The sequence below is a fragment of the Pelobates fuscus genome, chromosome 6, assembly GCF_036172605.1.
Source record: "Pelobates fuscus isolate aPelFus1 chromosome 6, aPelFus1.pri, whole genome shotgun sequence".
In the NCBI taxonomy this organism is placed as follows: domain Eukaryota; kingdom Metazoa; phylum Chordata; class Amphibia; order Anura; family Pelobatidae; genus Pelobates; species Pelobates fuscus.
Genome location: NC_086322.1, coordinates 80,741,129 through 80,754,706, shown reverse-complemented (window position 1 = coordinate 80,754,706; position 13,578 = coordinate 80,741,129). Strand labels below are relative to the sequence as shown.

Below are 13,578 nucleotides of genomic sequence, written 5' to 3'. Positions count from 1 at the left end.
TCTATATCTATCTATCTCTCTATATCTATCTATCTCTCTATATCTATCTATCTCTCTATATCTATCTATATCTCTATATCTATCTATATCTCTATATCTATCTATATCTCTATATCTATCTATATCTCTATATCTATCTATATCTCTATATCTATCTATATCTCTATATCTATCTATCTCTATATCTATCTATCTCTATATCTATCTATCTCTATATCTATCTATCTCTATATCTATCTATCTCTATATCTATCTATCTCTATATCTATCTATCTCTATATCTATCTCTATATCTATCTCTATCTATCTATCTATCAATACACACACCAGTCAAGCCATAAGACTTGCTTTTACCACAGAAATCTCACCTTAACAGTGCTCTCACTATTGCAAGGTATTCTGGGTAGGCGTATTCAAATGAGCTCAACAAAGAACTACATTTTTGCCTCATAATTCCACTTTATACATGGATTCCTTGGAGTATGTGTCTGCTGTATACAACAGCTTTGAAACACAACAAAACAGCTGTCCATGAGTGGTTCACTGGCTTTGCTCCTCTTCCTGAGTTGTGTTTCAAAGCTGTTGTTTACAGCAGACACATACTCCAAGGAATCCATGTATAAGGTGGAATTATGAGGCAAAAATGTGGTTCTTTGTTGAGCTCATTTGCATACGCCTTCCCAGAATCCCTTGCAGTAGTGAGAGCACTGTTAAAGTGAAATTTTAGTGGTAAAAGCAAGTCTTATGGCTTGATTGGTGTGTATTTGTGTTTAGCAATGTATTTTTTTAATTCTTTATTTTTGTTGTGCTTCGAATGAATACAGGTATGCTCACAATGTCACAACAACATTAGAAAGCAGTCTTAGTGTGATACACGATAAAAAGAACATTGGTATGACATTTGCATAAACAGCACAATTTTCGAGAGTAGAAAACAAGCTAGGCTTAAGCTAGGCAGTTATGTCTATGATGGTAAACATTAACACTATAGTCTAATAAAGCATAGCAGGACATTTGTTTTAAACTTACAACAAGTACTTTTAGGTATGTACATATGAGGTATGAGAGTCTGCTAAATAGTAAGCTTGGGTGTCGGAGCAGGCTCAGCATGTTATGATTAGTGTCGCCAAGGTGGACCGCATAGGGTGTTAGTTGGTTAAGCAGGGCAGTGTTTCCTAGCTACTGTGTGGGCTTAGTTGAGCTAGCGTTTGGTGTTGGGTAGCTGGAGCGTGAGTCCTCAAATGTATGGTAATTAATGGGGCAAGATTAAAAGAAACTGAACACAAAAAAAAGCTAAACTTGGTGCTCAGAACGGAAAGTGGTTAAAAAGGGGGTGCAGGGACAAGTACTCTGCTCCATATGGGCCTAGATGCCTAAAGAGAGTGGGGCCCTATATGGAGGAGGATCATCATCCTATGCCCACAGATCCATAGAGCCTGCACCTAGGTATAATTAAATACTGGGACTCCAGAAAGCACCCCACCAGCCCCATACTCTGATACAGTCCAGCACTTGTTCCTCGCTGGTCCCTTCGCTTCCCGCGGCTTGGATGGAATCTTGGGACCCTCCGGCCTGTAGCTGGCGTCGTCGCCGCCGAGTATAGAGTACCCGGATTTGTGAGCACTGCCTGGGGAAACGTCCCCGTGTGCACTGCGTTCTAGGTGGGTGTCGGCAGATCTTGGAGTGGTGTTTGTGGAGTCGAGGTGCCATCTTCCTCCTCCCTCCCCTCCATTGAGCCAGCTGCACTGGGGCTTTGCTGATCAGTGCTGGCCGTGTTTCAGAGGTCTGACTTGCCACGGTCTGTGGAGGTAAGTCTCATTTTGATTGCCTCTTGATGGCAGCACGTAGTCGAGACCACAGGAGTTGAAAAGCTCTCTCAATGCGCTCCTCAAAGTGGGCCTATGTCGTGGATGTCATGCCGGCGGCCATCTTAACTTGTAAGCCACGTGCAGACAGCTCAGAAAATTATGGTCGCTGGATGCCCCTGACAACCCACTTCTCAGCAGTGTTGAGGTGAGAACTCTGTGGGGACTGGGATATCCCCCACCGGTCCAAAGGGGGGGGAGGAGATAGCGATGTTTGAGTGTTCCTTCGCTAGCCAGAGAACTGGGAGAGCGGCCGTCTCTCCTCAGCTCCCACTTGTTTAGGCAGCAGGCCTCGATTTGGACAGTTCAGGCGTGGGGAACCGAGTCGGGTATCCCCGGGGCAGTAATGTCCTCCGGTCAGGATGATTGCTATTTGCAGCCAGTGTTACCAAGTGGTCGGGCAGTAAACCCAGAATCTTGGCCCCTGACGCAGGAGCTCTTGACAGGTACGTCTGGTCCGCTTGGAAGTCAAGTCCCCCCCCTGTTTAGCAATGTATTAACTATCCACTTACCTTTAGGTAGAAGGGGTTTTCATCCACACTTTTTTCCCCCACCACAGCTCTGTTGGAATGTAATATATATATATATATATATATATATATATATATATATATATATATATATATATATATATATATATATAATATTTTGTAGCCGTATTTGTCCAGTGATGTAGATGTAAAAAAACAAAAAAAAATGTGTATCTTAATACCTTTTTTATTGGACTAACAGAATTTTTTAAATGACAAGCTTTCGGGAGAACCTCCCTTTCTCAAGTCTAAAGCATTTATGAGCAAGATGACACCCCTGTATCACAACTCAACTTTGAATTCTATGTGTCGTCTTGCTCAGAAATGCTTTAATGCAGAAATAAAAAAGCTATTAAAAGATAGAAGTTTTGGGGGGGCGGGGCCTGGCTGCTGACTGAACAGGACGCAAGGTGAGGAAGCTCCTCAACTCTAAAGCATATCTACGCCCAAAAAATGATAATCTGCCCCAAAAATTCGCCCATCAAGGTCATACCTCGACTTGGAAACACGCAGGCAAAACACTGCGGTAAAAACCCGATGGCGAAATACACCCGTGGCGAAGGGGGCGCCTTGCGGCCTACTAACAGAAACCGGGCGGGAGGCACGGCCGGTCTCCTGTCCACTAATCGACTTGCAAGCAGCCTTGGTCTCGCTTTCCCCCCCTCTGGGCCGGTGGGGGTCATCCCGGTCCCTGCTGGGCCCCACTCTAAGGTCCTCCGAGGTCCATGTGAGCTGCCCACACGACAAGCAGAATGCCTTGCAGTGGCACCCAAGATGGCGGATGCGCCAGTAACTCAAACTTTGGTAAACCATCAAGATGGCCTTACTGACTCACTCAATCGCTTTGAAGCGAGACTGGATGCAGCCTTCGAAAAATTCTGGACCGACCTAACTGAGCGGATGAACCGAGCTCAACCTGCGGCGCCACCACGGGTGAGAAATCAGGCACTACGAGAGAAGAAACACGAGAGTTCCCCCAAAGGCAACCCGACCGCTTCAAAGGCACACCGCGCCACCTTACACCTTCCTAGGCCTAGAGCCACCCTGGGAACACCCCTGAAGCTCAGACCACACATGCAGGAGGGAACAACAAGCCGACACCAACACGGTAAAGTTCCCTGCAAACTCCCGGCTGGGAAACACTTTGACGCAAAGAAGACCCAAGTCTGTAGCAGGCCTGGGGCACGGGGAGTACCTCGCTCTCGACAAAAAGCATGGCTCACCGCAATGGACAATACACGTATGTAATACAGAAGCCTAGCCAGGGCATTGGCTAACTCACTGACTTTGAGATACGGCTGCAGGCCAAGACAAGTCACTGCACAGGGACTCGGGATCGAGACTGCTGGCCCAGCGGCATCAAAGCATAGAGTGTATATGTTTTGCTAAATAACTCAGCTGTATACCAGCTTACACCATGAGCAACTTAGGGATATTAATCTATGTCTAAGCTAAAGTTACATTACCTACTTTATAGTATCATAGCTACATAATTTACTAAGCCTGTTTATGTTATAAGCTCAATATTAATGTTACCTCTTCAATCCTAATATTAGACTCTCAAGGCACTTATGTTATATCGTTAGCAAGTCACACGTGTATAACCTTAAACATCACCAGCATAACTATGAGCGACTTTACCTAAGCAGGTTATTCTAAATAAGCAAACTGTTAACTGTTAAGCGTATTATCTCTCCTGTTTCATATAACTACCTAACTATTGTTCTATCTGAAAAATATGCACCCAGATAACATGTCTAGCTTGTATATCAGCTTTTCTATATACACTGTTATGTCTGCCTTAACTCATGACAAAAAAAAAAAAGAGGCTGTTTGTTCACGGAGCCTAATTTACTCGACTGCATTTAATGTTAACGTGCTGATTGCTCCTACTGCTATTTTCTGTTACCTCTTGTATTCTACTACTTAATCCTATACCTAGCGGTCCGTCTATACATGGACTGTAGCTGTCATAATCTTGATCTAGAGAGATCTCTAAATAAGCTTGTTTATATTCCTGTTATTCCTATTTAAAAAAAAACTGTGCATCCTAAACGTAATGCCTGTTTGCATGTAAACTATGTATCCTACACTCTCTTGTTCATTGCTATTGGGGCATAACAAGCCATATGTTATTCACTGCACTACAAAAATAAAGAATTTAAAAAAAAAAAAAAAAAAAGATAGAAGTTTTATCTGCTATATGTATATGTGTATATATATATATATATATATATATATATATATATATATATATATATATATATATATATATATATATATATATATATATATATATATTACTTGCAATATGGATAATTATCGGAGTCATTTTTCTGTTTCTCCTCGGTGTGAGACAGCCCAGTGGCAGGTCTGCAGCTGCAATTTTTCAGTCACTTGCTTCATAACTGGTAAGGTCATCTTATCCAAGATCAGTAAAATTGAGTCACATTAAAATCAGAATTATCTAGAACTAAAATGTACTAGGAAACCAGTGAAATTTAAATTTACCTTTCCTGGTTAAATCTTTTTTTTTTTTTTTTATTCTCCCCTCTCTTCCCATGTTGGGAAAAAAAAAAGGGGGGGGGGGGGGAGGGGGGGTTTAAAGCCCCATAAAATAAATGTGGGGATAGGAAAGGGGTACGTAGTAGGGATGAGGTGCAGTTACATTGATTATAAGAGATGTCATTCACAAGGATTGCCCCCCAAAAATGTTCATCATAACATATAATTTATGATATAACTATTATAGTACTTGACTATGGTACAGTGTGTGAAGTGTCTCTGCTGTACCGATGGATCCTAAATTTTGTATGATTATTTGTTTTTATTTGCACACATTTTTGTATGTCTATTTTTTGGCCATAGAGTTATTGGTATTACTTCAGTGGCAGATATTAAAAAGCAGTTCTGTTGCAATGTTGTAAAAAGGTAGATGTCAAAGGAATGTCCCTATTGATACACTTTAATTGGTCTTTGCTCATTTAAAAAAATAAATAAAAAAGATCCCTAATGTGAGTATTTAGAAGAGCACCATAAAACACAGCTTTTTTTTTGTGCTATGAAGGGAATTTATCCAAATTCTTCTAACCTTGATTATTTATCAGACCGTTGTGCAACAGAGCCTTAGTTTATAACACGTCCTTGGTTACTGTTTAAATTGGCTGCATATTTCTATTGAAACGTGTGCTCACCTCACAAAGAGGGGAAAAAAATGCAAACTATTTAGGCACTGGATAGTGTAGGTTTTTTTTTTTAATTCTTTATTTTTGCACACGACAGGCAATGCAAGACAAATACAACTTGAAGGCTTGCACAGAAGCCAATATATAAAAGAGCATACTTAAAGAACAAAAATAAGTTGACATCGGCACATACTACAAGCCACTTTATGAATCCCATACAACTTGCCCCCTATCGAGGATTTTATGTTTTTATATAGTGACATTATTTAAATTCCTTACTTTTGCTCATGAGAGGTATAGCGAGAGCAATACAATGATAATGCTTGTACAGAGGCCAAAATGTTAGAGATCATCTTCCAAAATACGAAATAAAACATTAGCCCCAAAGACAAGCCTGTTAATGGATTCTATACCACTTGCCACCCATCGATGATGTTGTATTTTGATCAGGCTACGTATCTTATAAAGGAGCCCTAACTCTATCCATATCAGGGTGAACTTTAGGCATCCTCAATTCTTCGTTAGTTTACTCATGCCTGAGCGAGGAAAGCAAAGAACGACAATATAGACTGAGACAACATTATAAATAATAAAGTAAAAAAGAAAATATACCCTTGGAAACCAAGGGTTTAATAACAAGATGAAGAAAAGGGAAAAAGAGAAAAGAAAAAGCAAGGGAAAGGGATGGAGAGGACGAGAAAAGAGTGAGCTTGAAGGATAGGGGGGGGGGGAGGCGAACGAGGCTAAGGAAATCCAGTCTGACTCCGATCCAGCTGTGTCGGTCCCCGATTTAAACCACATATCCATCCCGTCAATCATTACCAGAACCCATTACACTATTGTCCCACGGTTCCCAAACCTTCTGGAAAGCTACTGTTGTTCCTCTCAATCTAGCAGTCAGATCTTCCATGATTCTGCTTTCCTTTATCTTAGAAATCACTCCCCTAAACTCCGGGCCTCCAGGTGCTAGCCACGCCGTTGCTACAGCTCTGCGTGCACTTAGTTATCGCCCGTACCAGTTTCTGCTCCCTTCTCGTCCAACCCTCAATAGATCTATTTAACAGGTAGATCCATGGGTCCAAGGCCAGGGGTTTGTCAAACGTCTGTCTCACTAGGTCTTCAACAGACCTCCAAAAACCGTGGATTTTCGGGCATTCCCACCACATGTGGAGATACGTACCTCGGAAGCCACACCCCCTCCAGCAATCGTCAGTATCTATCTTGTGCATTTTGTGTAAAGTTATCGGAGTGGTATACCACCTGAGCATGGTTTTCCAAGCCTGTTCCTGCTGCGTGACACATATAGAAGCGCTCTTGGTTGCCTCCCAGATCTCCTGCCATTCGATTCCTTCTAGTTCCTCCCCTAGGTCCGACTCCCATCTATCAGTGTACGTCAATCTACCCCATTCTCTAGTCTCCGTACTAAGGTGAGCATACAGAAGTGTAATCATTCCTTTGGGGGCAGATCCCTCTCTACATAGTCTCTCGTAAAAAGTAAACTGTCCCTGGGCTGCAGCCTTAATACGGGGTTTCCTAGCGAAGTCCCTTAACTGGACATATCAAAAATAATCAGCTGGAGTCAGGTGGGTATTTCGTTGGAGATCTTGAAAAGGTACGATATCCCCTTCTCTATAGAGTTGGTAAAGCCGTTGTAAGCCAGTCTTCTCTATATTGCGAAAATTCCTAGAGGCCAAACCAGGTGGAAACTCTCTATTTCTGAATATCGGAGTCATAGGGGAGGGGGATGAAGCAAGTCCAAACTTGATGCAGTTCACATCCCATACTCGAAGAGTTAAGGATGGCCGGACATGTCACCCTTATCATGGGCCTGTGTTCTTTAGGGACCCATATCGTAAATTGGGGGACGTCGAGACCTACCATCAAAGATTCTATTTCCACCCATCTTCTTTCCCCCACAGGGGAATGCCACATGACCACCTAAGACAGTTGGGCCGCCAAGTAGTAATAATACAAGTTTGGGAGCCCCAATCCCCCTCTATCTTTACGCCTATACAGGATTTGTCTGGCTATTCTATGTCTCTTATTGTGCCACACAAAGTCACAAATCGCCCTTTGTAGCGGCTGTAGTTGAGATTGCGTGACGCGAGCAGGGAGAGCTTGAAAGAGAAACAATATGCGCGGGAGGATATTCATCTTCACAGAGTGAATACGTCCCAGCCAAGATATAGGCTTGTCAGACCATTTTTCCAAATCCCCCATCAGAGTCCGTAGCATGGGATCATAGTTGTTGGAATACAGTCGGTCCGGATCTGCCGTCAAATGAACTCCTAGGTATTTTAGGGAAGTCGGTTCCATCCTTAGGTGGTGCGTTTCCTTTATCAGAGCTACGTCGGCCGCGGTCAGACCTATAGGCATTGCACTGGATTTCTGGATATTCGCTTTGTATCCGGACAGGCCCCCGTATTCTTGCATTACTCTCTGTAATGCCGACATTGACTCAAGCGGGCTTGTTACCGTGAGGAGCAGAGACAGTAAATTCTCCCCCCCCCACCGTTACCCTGCTAATATTTGGGTGCCTGCGAATCGCCTGAAGTAGGGGTTCTAGAGCCAGCACAAAAAGGAGGGGAGAAAGAGGACATCCCTGCCTGCTTCCGTTGCGTAGGCTAAAAGGAGTCAGTGGAGCCCCTGCTATCTGTATCTGGGCCCTCACATCGTGATACATTGCTCTTGTGACTTGCAGGAATTCGTCTGGAAATCCAAGGTGAGTCAGCACCGCAAATAAGAAATTCCACCTTACCCTATCGAAGGCCTTCTCTGCATCAATAGAGATTACCAGAGAAGGTGTTCCAGTAGCTACTTGTTTCCAGATCAAATCGACAGTCCGTCTGGTATTTTTGAATAAGTGCTGACCTTGTATGAACCCTACTTGATCAGCGTAAATAAGTGAAGTCAGAAGCGGGTTCAGTCTGTCTGCCAGTATCTTAGCCAAGATCTTTAAGTCTTGGTTGATCAGCGATATAAGCCTGTAATTTTCAGGTAAGAGCACATCTTTCTCTGGTTTGGGCAACAGAACGATCGTAGCCAATGCCATGTCAGGACCCAACCGCCCCCCTTGCCTTAAGTAGTTGAACAGTGTCACCAGTTCACCTTCCCTAAAGGCCTTGTAGTACGACCCATCCAATCCGTCTGGGCCCGGTGCCTTGTTCCCCTTCAGACTCAATATTGCCTTGTCCACTTCTTCCACACTGATTTCCGCAGCTAGGTTTGCCGCTGCGTCCCCTGATAATTTGGTCAAGCCCAACCCGTCCAGGTATTGCAAGATGCTGTGTTCCTCTCGTCCCTCCTGTAATTGCCTGTCCGGTGTGTGATTGTACAGGTGTTTGTAGAAATCTTCGAAGACTTTTGCAATATCCGTCGGTTTCGTTTTCGTCGTGCCATCAGGGTGTCTGATGGCCGTAATGTGGGGTCGGTGTTGCTTGGGCCGTAACGTCCTAGCCAGAAGCGTATCCATTTTGTTGGCCTTATCAAAATATGTCCGTTTGGGATAGTGTACGTTTTAAAGTGGCACTGTCATATCTTTACAAAATTCTGATGTTAACTGTGTTGAAATTTCATTGCAATTCCAACTCAGTCCAAAAATTCAATAAAACATTTCAGAGACTAATTTTACCAAAGGCGAAACTATGTCCAGCCCCAGCAACCGTCCCAAGTGACAGCTGTGGGATTCAGACATGGTTTCTCTCATCGCTTGACTTCTCCTATGGAGCTCCCACAGTCTTGCAGGATCCTCCATAGACCTCAATGTTCTACTCTCTCTTGGCTCCTGGAAGGGACAGCTTCAGGTAATTAAACCTACCTTTCACTGGACCTCACAGCCACCGAGCCCTAACCGGGGATGTCACCTCCTAGGGTCCTTGCAAAAGATCCCCTAAAGTGACAGATCTGCTTCAAACCTGCTCCTCATTGTACCTTTTCTTGCTATGTTTAATAGAAGTAAACTGGTTTAATTCAGTGAATACCTCCATCTTCCTTGCATCAAGGGTACCAACACATGTTGGTTCTTGTATGCGGTTTTGGTGACTGATCATTTATACTCTTTGATTTATTTGCTATTCTTGGAATGCTGGACAATTGGTGAGTGAATAGCAGATTTGAAACTGGGATAGCTGTGTAACCTTTTACAGTTTAGCTATTCTGGCAGTACTCTCATCAAAGTTTGCACTTTGCACCAAATTAATGAATTTTGTTTTTTTGTTTTTTGTTTTTAAAATGTTTGTGCGGTTTAAGGACCAAGCTTTGCAAATATTTCCAGATTGTCTGTCTGTGGTGTGTGGTATGAACAGTAAATCTGATTGCATATGGTTTGGGCTTTAGCTAACAGAGGGGCACTGGTCAAGGCTATCCGTGTGTGTATTGGTGGGAGGAGCTGCTTTGCTGCTCAAGGTCTCTCTTACCTGATCACAGTTCAAGTACACATGTTAAAACAAGGTATATTACTCTGTTTTCACATATTTGTGTGGGAAAATGTCTGTTCTCTACGGCCCCCTACCTTGTGTACAAGGAACTATTCTAATGTTTTCTACAGTTCTCCTCTCTTAGCCTAGCACTTTTAAAAAGAAGGGTTTGAACAAAGCTCTGAGCCATCTCAGATTTTATACACACACACACACACACACACACTCTATTTTTTAAACCGATATAAAAAGGCACACATTTTGAGTGTGAGTGGAGTGTGCGGTCGCTTTAACAAGGGTTGCAAAGCAGATCTTTACACAACATTAAGGCGGGTACTTTACACAGGCCAGTTAGTGTTGCAGAAAAATCTCTGCCCCAGTCCCCAAAACAGATAAAAAGTAAGGATGTGGTGAGGGAGCTATAATTTTCTTGCTATGCTGAAGAAGCAGCGCCCTGCAGTGATGCCGAGAGACGAAATATGACGTAACTCCAACTCCAGCATCACTAAACAGCAGAGCCAGAAGAGCAGGTAGAAGGCAGCAGCCACACTGGACCCCAGGGAAGGGATCCACTCCAGCTCTCCCTAAAGGTAGGGAGACTGGGTGGACTTATACTGAATTAAAACAAATCGTGTGTGTGTGTGTGTGTCAGTGAATTTAAGTGACCGGTGCCCCATGGGAATGGTGTTTACTCACACTTTTTTTTTTTTTTCACGCCTTGCCAGTCTCACTGCAGTTGGTCCTGCCGTCATGACCAAGATATTCAAGCTTGATGAACTCAGCCAATCTAATGCTTTCCCCTAGAAAAGCATTGATTATATCAATGCATCTCTATCTGGAACATTCAGTGGCATTAGTGCTGCACCATACTGTAGTGATTCAGTCTATATTGTCCCTTTAAGAATTGTATTCTTGTTGTTAGTTTAAAAAAAACAAAAAAAAAACACCTGGGTTCAAAGCTAATTTTGTGACGCTCTGACTTTGTCTTACATGACATTAACAAAAGAAAATATATGAATATTGTTCAACAGAACAATAAATGAAAACTGGACTAAATCTGCTTTTGGGTTGTAATGTCTAATGTGTTAATATGTTTGCAAATTTTATTTTTCATTCAAGTACTTTAACAAGGTTTCACCCAGTTCATATCAAATAAGTATACGTTTGTGTGCAGTAATTGTATGTATTGTATGCATCATAGAGGTAAATAATGTATTCAGTATACAGTTTAGAGTTATAAGCCTTCCTTACCTGGGATCCTGCGCTGCCATAAACACCGCTCAGTGGGTGTTCCATTACCGTAACACCTATCACCTGTGCTGTAAACGGTGTGACTCCGTTTGGAGACACTGATCCAAGCAGGGCAATCCTCCCCTATATGGCAGCTTATGAGATGTTACAAAGGAGGTAACAATAGAAATCACAGCACATGCAACTATCTCGTGGAGCAGCACTTTGTCAGTCTACTCTTCAGCATAGATGTCAATGCTGAGGAATTGATTGACAGGCAGGGAAAGACTTATTACTTACTTTTTAGTAGGTGTTTCTCGTTGTAGGTAAGGCATTTTACTATGAATTCTAAATACAAATTAAAAAGCAAAAAGGCAGCTAAATGTTACTTAGACATCGTGTGACAGTTAAGTGGCTAAAAAAGTTTTTGCATCGTATTATAATATCCATATCTCCGAGTCTTATTAAACCATTGATCTCAGGCAAGGCAGGCACATTTTAGCACAAAGAATACAGCCCGTTCTGAGTTACTATTTCCCTGAATGGCCTAAAGATTCAGAGAGCATTCCAGGCTTCTGACAATTACGAGTCGTTAATTAATATGTAAAATGGTAAACTTAACCCCTTAAGGACCAAACGTCTGGAATAAAAGGGAATCATGACATGTCACACATGTCATGTGTCCTTAAGGGGTTAAAAGGGGTAATTTGTCTTTTTGTTGGCATTTATACCTTTTTATTGCGTCCGAAATGTTTTTTTGTGTTGCCAAAATGATTGTTTTTCTCATTGGTTAAATCAGATTTCCTGCGCCACTTGAAATAAATCGATTTAAAAGCAGTGCAAACACACAGAGAACACCATAAAAGTACACAAAGTGCTTGGAAGTAGCAGCTTGTTTTTCAGCGACGCGGCTAAATTACGTTGTTATTCCAGCCTGTATAATTCGGTTATCTTGTATGTGTTGTTTTTTGGGAGTTGGAGAGCTTATGTAACCACATTAATTACAATTAAAAGGCTGTTTGCAGATATGATGTATCGCACGGCACATCTTTCCGTAGGACGTTGCACATTGGTTTGGTTAAATATAGATCTTATTATTTTTATATTAAATTCTATGTGCCCATAGCGCTGTGTGTCTGTTTTAATTGCCATGTTGTCCTGGGAGAAATAAAAATCCGGTGAGAAATTAAATTGTTACCTACACTTTGAGTGCAGACGTAAATAATCGTGTTATTTGTAACACCAAGCTTAAAGGTATACTCCAGTCCCATAACAATCATATCTTATTAACCCCTTAAGGACACACGACATGTGTGACATGTCATGATTCCCTTTTATTCCAGAAGTTTGGTCCTTAAGGGGGTTAAAGTGGTTATGGGAGCTGGAATGTAGTGCGATCTTATCTTACTCAGTGAAAATGACACCCATCTATACTGGCTTTATCTTCTTCCTGCTGCCCGCCCTACTGATCAGGAAAGATTGGCTTGGGTGTCGATGATTAGTGCAAGTCATAATTTTGTAATGCTGTTTAATAAATTGTACAGCGCTACGGAATCTGATGGCGCTATATAAATAATTAATAATAAATACCCACAGATTACAGAATAAAAAAAGGACACTATTCAGATTGTCCCTCAGTCTGTGTGTTAATATCACACTACTTTTCTCACTCAGACATTTATCAAAGTTTTGTGCTCTGAAAAGTAATCCAATAATATAAAAGGTGAGAAGTAAACTGTGGGATGTGCCTGCCGACTCCACTGGTTTCCATGGCGATTGCTCCACTTTTAGTACATTAGAACACTTTGATAAATCTCCCTCAGTAATCTTAACAGTATACATTCTAGGGGAGATTTAACAAAGTGTTCTGAAAAAAGTGTTTATTATACAATCATTAAACAATGTAATACTTTCATACAGATTATAGAACAGAAATAAAGTATTAACTTACTCTGTCCATATTCCACCAACTTTCGCAGAAAAGTCCATTTCAGAAAAGACCACTGAATTTAGGGTTGTGGGGGAAAAAAAAGACTTGAAACCGAATACTATATTGGTGAAAGAAGTATCGGAAAGTTTCATACATTTGTTTCGGCAATTCAACAATGGTTGGGGTACAATAGAAGTGTATGAAGAAACTCAACAGAATAAACAATTTGTGCTAAAAAAAAAAAAAAAAAAAAGAGGCACAAAACCATCCCCACCACTAATAAATCCATGGTCTTGTAAAACATGTGCATAAAGGTACACATTCTCACAATGTTGATCGTGTGTAATGGTTTATATGCAAAAACTGTGATCAAGTATTGACACATTTTAGACTTAAATGTAAAACTAGCGAACAATACTACAT

At 41.8% G+C, this 13,578-nt stretch overlaps 1 protein-coding gene across 2 annotated transcripts in view; it reads left to right on the top strand.

Annotated features, from left to right (window-relative positions):
• The window catches only part of RFC1 (replication factor C subunit 1), a 71,476-nt gene that overhangs the window by 15,624 nt on the left and 42,274 nt on the right, over positions 1–13,578 (top strand). The gene's annotated exons all lie outside the window — the stretch shown is intronic.